Genomic DNA, 7,267 nt, shown 5'->3' with positions numbered 1-7,267 from the left:
TACACCTTCGTTAGGTACCGGATATGAAACGTGTGGCAAAGTTTCATCAAAATCGTGTTTGGTTCAAGCGATAATGACTGAAGTGTTTACAGACTCACTCACCCACCCACTCACTAACTCACTCACTGACTGATTCACTCACTGACTCACTCACTCACTGGCTCAATGACTCACTCACTGGCTGACTGACTGACTGACTGACTGACTCACTCACTGACTGACTGACTCACTCACTGACACTGACTGACTGACTGACTGGCTCAATAACTCACTCACTGGCTGACTGACTGACTGACTCACTGGCTGACTCACTCACTGACACTGACTGACTGACTGACTGGCTCAATGACTCACTCACTGGCTGACTGACTGACTCACTGACTGACTGACTGACTAACTCACTCACTGGCTGACTGACTCACTCACTGGCTGACTGACTGACTCACTGACTGACTCACTCACTGGCTGACTGACTAACACACTCACTGACTCACTCACTCACTGACTCACTGGCTGACTGACTAACACACTCACTGACTGACTCACTCACTCACTGACTCACTGGCTGACTGACTGACTCACTGACTGACTCACTCACTCACGGACTCACTGGCTGACTGACTAACACACTCACTGACTCACTGACTGACTGGCTCACTGATTGACTGACTCACTGACTTACCCTCCGACACCGGACTATAGTCCAGTTGAGCTAAAAACACACTACTACTACTACTACTACTACTACTACGACTACTACCACTACTACGACTACTACTACGACTACGACTACTACTACGACTACTACTACTACTACTCCTACGACTACTACTACTACTACTACGACTACTACGACTACTACTACGACTACTACTACTATGACTACTGCGACTACTACTACGACTACTACTACGACTACTACTACTACTACGACTACTACTACGACTACTGCGACTACTACGGCTACTAGTACTACTACTACTACGACTACGACTACTACTACGACTACTACTACTACGACTACTACTACGACTACTACTACGACTACTACTACGACTACTACTACTATGACTACTACTACTACTACTCCTACGACTACTGCTACTACTACTACTACTACGACTACTACTACTACGACTACTACGACTACTGCAACTACTACTACGACTACTACTACGACTACTACTACTACTGCAAACTACTACTACTACTACGACTACTACTACTACTGCAAACTACTACTACTACTACGACTACTGCGACTACTACGGATACTAGTACTACTACTACTACGACTACTACTACGACTACTACGGCTACTACTACTACTACTACTACGACGGCTACTATGGCTACTACTACTACTACGGCTACTACTACTACTACTACGACGGCTACTATGGCTACTACTACTACTACTACGGCTACTACTACGGCTACTACGGCTACTACGGCTACTACTACTACTACGGCTACTACTACGGCTACTATGGCTACTACTACTACTACGGCTACTACTACGGCTACTACTACTACTACTACGGCTACTACTACGGCTACTACTACTGCTACTACGGCTACTACTACTACTACTACGGCTACTACGGCTACTACTACTACGGCTACTACGGCTACTACTACTACGGCTACTACTATGGCTACTACTACGGCTACTACTACGGCTACTACTACTACTACTACTACGGCTACTACGGCTACTACTATGGCTACTACTACGGCTACTACTACGGCTACTACTACGGCTACTACTACTACGTTTTGTAGGAGCGATAAATTGCAAATAATAATAAGTGAAGAAATATCAACATAATTTGCCTGTGAATACAATTCGCAGGATGTTAATAAATATACTTAACTAGAACGGGCACTCGGTAGAGCGCATACCTTCGCCGCAGCTACTTTTGTTGCCAAAATAAAATTTTTGAGGTTGAAATGATCGCGGGAGATTGCGTTATAGTGATGACGTCCTGGATGGACATCTTCTTCTTCAGTCGCGCATAACTTTGAGTGAAATACGATCGAGTTAAAAATAGTCAGAATTTGAGCAAATCTGTTTCATTCGTTTGTTAATATGCCTCATCTATTGTCAAATCTGCAATTATAATTTTTTTTGAGGTTGAAATGATCGCGGGAGATCGCGTTATAGTGATGACGTCCTGGATGGACATCTTCTTCTTCAGTCGCTCATAACTTGGAGTGAAATACGATCGAGTTAAAAATAGTCAGAATTTGAGCAAATCTGTTTCCCAAAATCTAATCAAATGTGTCCCGTATAATAACCAATCATCCCACCAAATTTCATGCAATTCGGTTGAATAATTTTTGAGTTATGCGATTAACATACACACACACAGACATACAAATAAATACACAGCGATCAAAACATAACCTTCCGCTTTTGCGAAGGTAATTAACTAGAACGGGCACTCGGTAGAGCGCATACCTTCGCCGCAGCTACTTTTGTTGCCAAAATAAAATTTTTGAGGTTGAAATGATCGCGGGAGATTGCGTTATAGTGATGACGTCCTGGATGGACATCTTCTTCTTCAGTCGCGCATAACTTTGAGTGAAATACGATCGAGTTAAAAATAGTCAGAATTTGAGCAAATCTGTTTCATTCGTTTGTTAATATGCCTCATCTATTGTCAAATCTGCAATTATAATTTTTTTTGAGGTTGAAATGATCGCGGGAGATCGCGTTATAGTGATGACGTCCTGGATGGACATCTTCTTCTTCAGTCGCTCATAACTTGGAGTGAAATACGATCGAGTTAAAAATAGTCAGAATTTGAGCAAATCTGTTTCCCAAAATCTAATCAAATGTGTCCCGTATAATAACCAATCATCCCACCAAATTTCATGCAATTCGGTTGAATAATTTTTGAGTTATGCGATTAACATACACACACACAGACATACAAATAAATACACAGCGATCAAAACATAACCTTCCGCTTTTGCGAAGGTAATTATGACTTCCTGTCAGTGCTTCAAGTGCATGTGGGCGGAGCCTAGTATCAACTTCCGGTTAGGGCTGAATGAGTGAATGAGTTTGGAGTTCGCAGGGATGATGAAGAGTGTGAAGGAAGATTCGGAAATCTGTGACAATCAAACTACACCTTGTGAGCACTCAGGTGAGAGGGAACGTTTTCAGCACCTTGTGGGAATCGGTAAACAGCAGCGAGTTGAATATCACATGATGTTTACATTGTAATATTATAATCGTGTTATAGTTATAACACTTATACAGTCCCACGATATATTACGTGTTGGGAACGTGTTCGTACTTTGACGAGGTTCTCTACTCAAGTCGATCCGGTAAGAACGTGGTTCACCTGAGCAGGTGACCACGATTTACCTTGTTCGTAATTCCCATGGGGAATGTGAACTTCCCTATTCCCGGGGTTAGTGTTTGTGTGTGCTTGGAGGGCAAACTCTGAGTGATTTCAATCCTTCCCCTTCCATCAAATTAAATAATTCGTTCTCTGATTCATTCCCACGGCCGGGATTGAACGACACATATAACTTTATTCCCCGTGTTTGGATAAGTAATGGAGAATTCGTTCCTGAGAGTTACGTCAGCTCAAGGTTTTTCAATAAACAGGTAATTTATTTATTTAACTTCTGTGTCGGTTCACGTTTCCAAATTCAGAAATGAATGGAAATGTTTCATTACCTGGACCCGTTTCGCGCCATGTAATACCATAGCAACGCAGTTAAATTGCGCATGCGCACAATGGTTTCGGGCAATTCTGTGATACCTGCCCTGAATTGTAAATAATTTTACCATTTCTGCCCCAAGTTATAAATCATTTTATGGCGGGAAGAACCTGTACCAACATGGACCAGGTGAGTGCCCAGACTCTCTGGTTAAGTGGTTCGAGCGTCTTTCTCTGAGTCTGAGGCAGATGGGCACACTGATAGTGATAGCTAACCAGGTAAGCGAGATACTGTTATCAAGGCAGACGGGCACACTGATAGCTAACCAGGTAAGCGAGATACTGTTATCAGGGCAGACGGGCACACAGCTAACCAGGTAAGCGAGATACTGTTATCAGGGCAGACGGGCACACTGATAGCTAACCAGGTAAGCGAGATACTGTTATCAGGGCAGACGGGCACACAGCTAACCAGGTAAGCGAGATACTGTTATCAGGGCAGACGGGCACACAGCTAACCAGGTAAGCGAGATACTGTTATCAAGGCAGACGGGCATACTGATAGCTAACCAGGTAAGCGAGATACTGTTATCAGGGCAGACGGGCACACAGCTAACCAGGTAAGCGAGATACTGTTATCAGGGCAGACGGGCACACAGCTAACCAGGTAAGCGAGATACTGTTATCAGGGCAGACGGGCACACAGCTAACCAGGTAAGCGAGATACTGTTATCAGGGCAGATGGGCACACTGATGGCTAACCAGGTAAGCGAGATACTGTTATCAGGGCAGACGCGACACTGATAGCTAACCCGGTAAGCGAGATACTGTTATCAAGGCAGACGGGCACACTGATAGCTAACCAGGTAAGTGAGATACTGTTATCAGGGCAGACGGGCATACTGATAGCTAACCAGGTAAGCGAGATACTGTTATCAGGGCAGACGTGACACTGATAGCTAACCAGGTAAGCGAGATACTGTTATCAAGGCAGATGGGCACACTGATAGCTAACCAGGTAAGTGAGATACTGTTATCAGGGCAGACGGGCATACTGATAGCCAACCAGGTAAGCGAGATACTGTCATCAGGGCAGACGGGCACACTGATAGCTAACCAGGTAAGCGAGATACTATTATCATGGCAGACGGGCACACTGATAGCTAACCAGGTAAGCGAGATACTGTTATCATGGCAGACGGGCACACTGATAGCTAACCAGGTAAGCGAGATACTATTATCATGGCAGACGTGCACACTGATAGCTAACCAGGTAAGCGAGATACTATTATCATGGCAGACGGGCACACTGATAGCCAGCCAGGTAAGTGAGATACTGTTGTCAGTGTGCCCATCTGCTCTGATAACTGACCAGGTAAGTGAGATACTGTTATCATGGCAGACGGGCACACTGATAGCTAACCAGGTAAGCCAGATACAGTTATCAGGGCAGGCGGGCATACTGATAGCCAACCAGGTAAGGGAGATACTGTTATCATGGTAGACCGGCACACTGATAGCTGACCAGGTAAGTGAGATACTGTTATTAGGGTAGATGGGCACACTGATAGCTAACCAGGTAAGTGAGATACTGTTGTCAGTGTGCCCATCTGCTCTGATAACTGACCAGGTAAGTGAGATACTGTTATCATGGCAGACGGGCACACTGATAGCTAACCAGGTAAGCCAGATACTGTTATTAGGGCAGATGGGCACACTGATAGCTAACCAGGTAAGTGAGATACTGTTATCAGAGCAGATGGGCACACTGACGGCTGACCAGGTAAGCGAGATACTTTTATTAGGGTAGACGGGCACACTGATAGCTAACCAGGTAAGCGAGATACTGTTATCATGGCAGACGGGCACACTGATAGCTGACCAGGTAAGCGAGATACTGTTATCAGGGAAGATGGGCACACTGATCGTGAACCAGGTAAGCGAGATACTGTTATCGGAGCAGATGGGCACACTGATACCTGACCAGGTAAGCGAGATACTGTTATCAGTGTGGATGGGCACACTGAAAGCTAACCAGGTAAGCGAGATACTGTTATCAGGGCAGACGGGCACACTGATAGCTGACCAGGTAAGCGAGATACTGTTATCAGGGCAGATGGGCACACTGATAGCTAACCAGGTAAGCGAGATACTGTTATCAGGGCAGATGGGCACACTGATAGCTGACCAGGTAAGCGAGATACTGTTATCAGGGCAGATGGGCATACTGATAGCTAACCAGGTAAGTGAGATACTGTTTTCAGGGCAGATGGGCACACTGATAGCTAACCAGGTTAGCGAGATACTGTTATCAGGGCAGACGGGCACACTGATAGCTAACCAGGTAAGCGAGATACTGTTATCAGGGCAGATGGGCACACTGATAGCTGACCAGGTAAGCGAGATACTGTTATCAGGGCAGATGGGCATACTGATAGCTAACCAGGTAAGTGAGATACTGTTTTCAGGGCAGATGGGCACACTGATAGCTAACCAGGTTAGCGAGATACTGTTATCAGGGCAGACGGGCACACTGATAGCTAACCAGGTAAGTGAGATACTGTTATCAGGGCAGACGGGCACACTGATAGCTGACCAGGTAAGTGAGACACTGTTATCAGGGCAGATAGGCATGCTGATAGCTAACCAGGTAAGCGAGATACTGTTTTAAGGGCAGATGGGCACACTGATAGCTAACCAGGTAAGTGAGATGCTGTTTTCAGGGCAGATAGGCACACTGATAGCTAACCAGGTAAGTGAGATACTGTTATCAGGGCAGACAGGCACACTGATAGCTAACCAGGTCAGTGAGATACTGTTATCAGAGCAGACGGGCACACTGATAGCTAACCAGGTAAGTGAGATACTGTTATCAGGGCAGACGGGCACACTGATAGCTGACCAGGTAAGTGAGACACTGTTATCAGGGCAGATGGGAATGCTGATAGCTAACCAGGTAAGCGAGATACTGTTTTCAGGGCAGATGGGCACACTGATAGCTAACCAGGTAAGTGAGACACTGTTATCAGGGCAGATGGGCATACTGATAGCTAACCAGGAAAGCGAGATACTGTTTTCAGGGCAGATGGGCACACTGATAGCTAACCAGGTAAGTGAGATACTGTTTTCAGGGCAGATGGGTACACTGATAGCTAACCAGGTAAGTGAGATACAGTTATTAGGGCAGACGGGCACACTGATAGCTGACTAGGTAAGTGAGATACTGTTATCAGAGCAAATGGGCACACTGATAGCTGACCAGGTAAGCGAGATACTGTTATCAGTGTGGATGAGCACACTGATAGCTAACCAGGTAAGTGAGATACTGTTATCAGGGCAGATGGGCACACTGATAGCTAACCAGGTAAGCGAGATACTGGTATCAGGGCAGATGGGCACACTGATAGCTAACCAGGTAAGCGAGATACTGTTATCAGGGAAGATGGGCACACTGATAGCTGATCAGGTAAGCGAGATACTGTTATCAAGGTAAGACGGGCACACTGATAGCTAACCAGGTAAGCGAGATACTGTTATCAGGGAAGATGGGCACACTGATAGCTGATCAGGTAAGCGAGATACTGTTA

At 45.4% G+C, this 7,267-nt stretch overlaps 1 long non-coding RNA gene across 1 annotated transcript in view; it reads left to right on the top strand.

Annotated features, from left to right (window-relative positions):
- Window positions 1-3,034: 3,034 nt before the first annotated feature.
- Window positions 3,035-7,267, top strand: part of LOC144889706 (uncharacterized) — a 53,373-nt gene continuing 49,140 nt past the window's right edge. The window contains exon 1 of the long non-coding RNA XR_013622012.1: window positions 3,035-3,155. This is a non-coding gene — a long non-coding RNA (uncharacterized LOC144889706). The remainder of the gene's footprint in view (window positions 3,156-7,267) is intronic.

This window comes from Myxine glutinosa, chromosome 1 (genome assembly GCF_964187855.1).
Source record: "Myxine glutinosa chromosome 1, kmMyxGlut1.1, whole genome shotgun sequence".
Classification (NCBI taxonomy): domain Eukaryota; kingdom Metazoa; phylum Chordata; class Myxini; order Myxiniformes; family Myxinidae; genus Myxine; species Myxine glutinosa.
The sequence above is the reverse complement of the archived record's forward strand: the minus strand, read 5'-3'. Positions and strand labels throughout refer to the sequence as shown.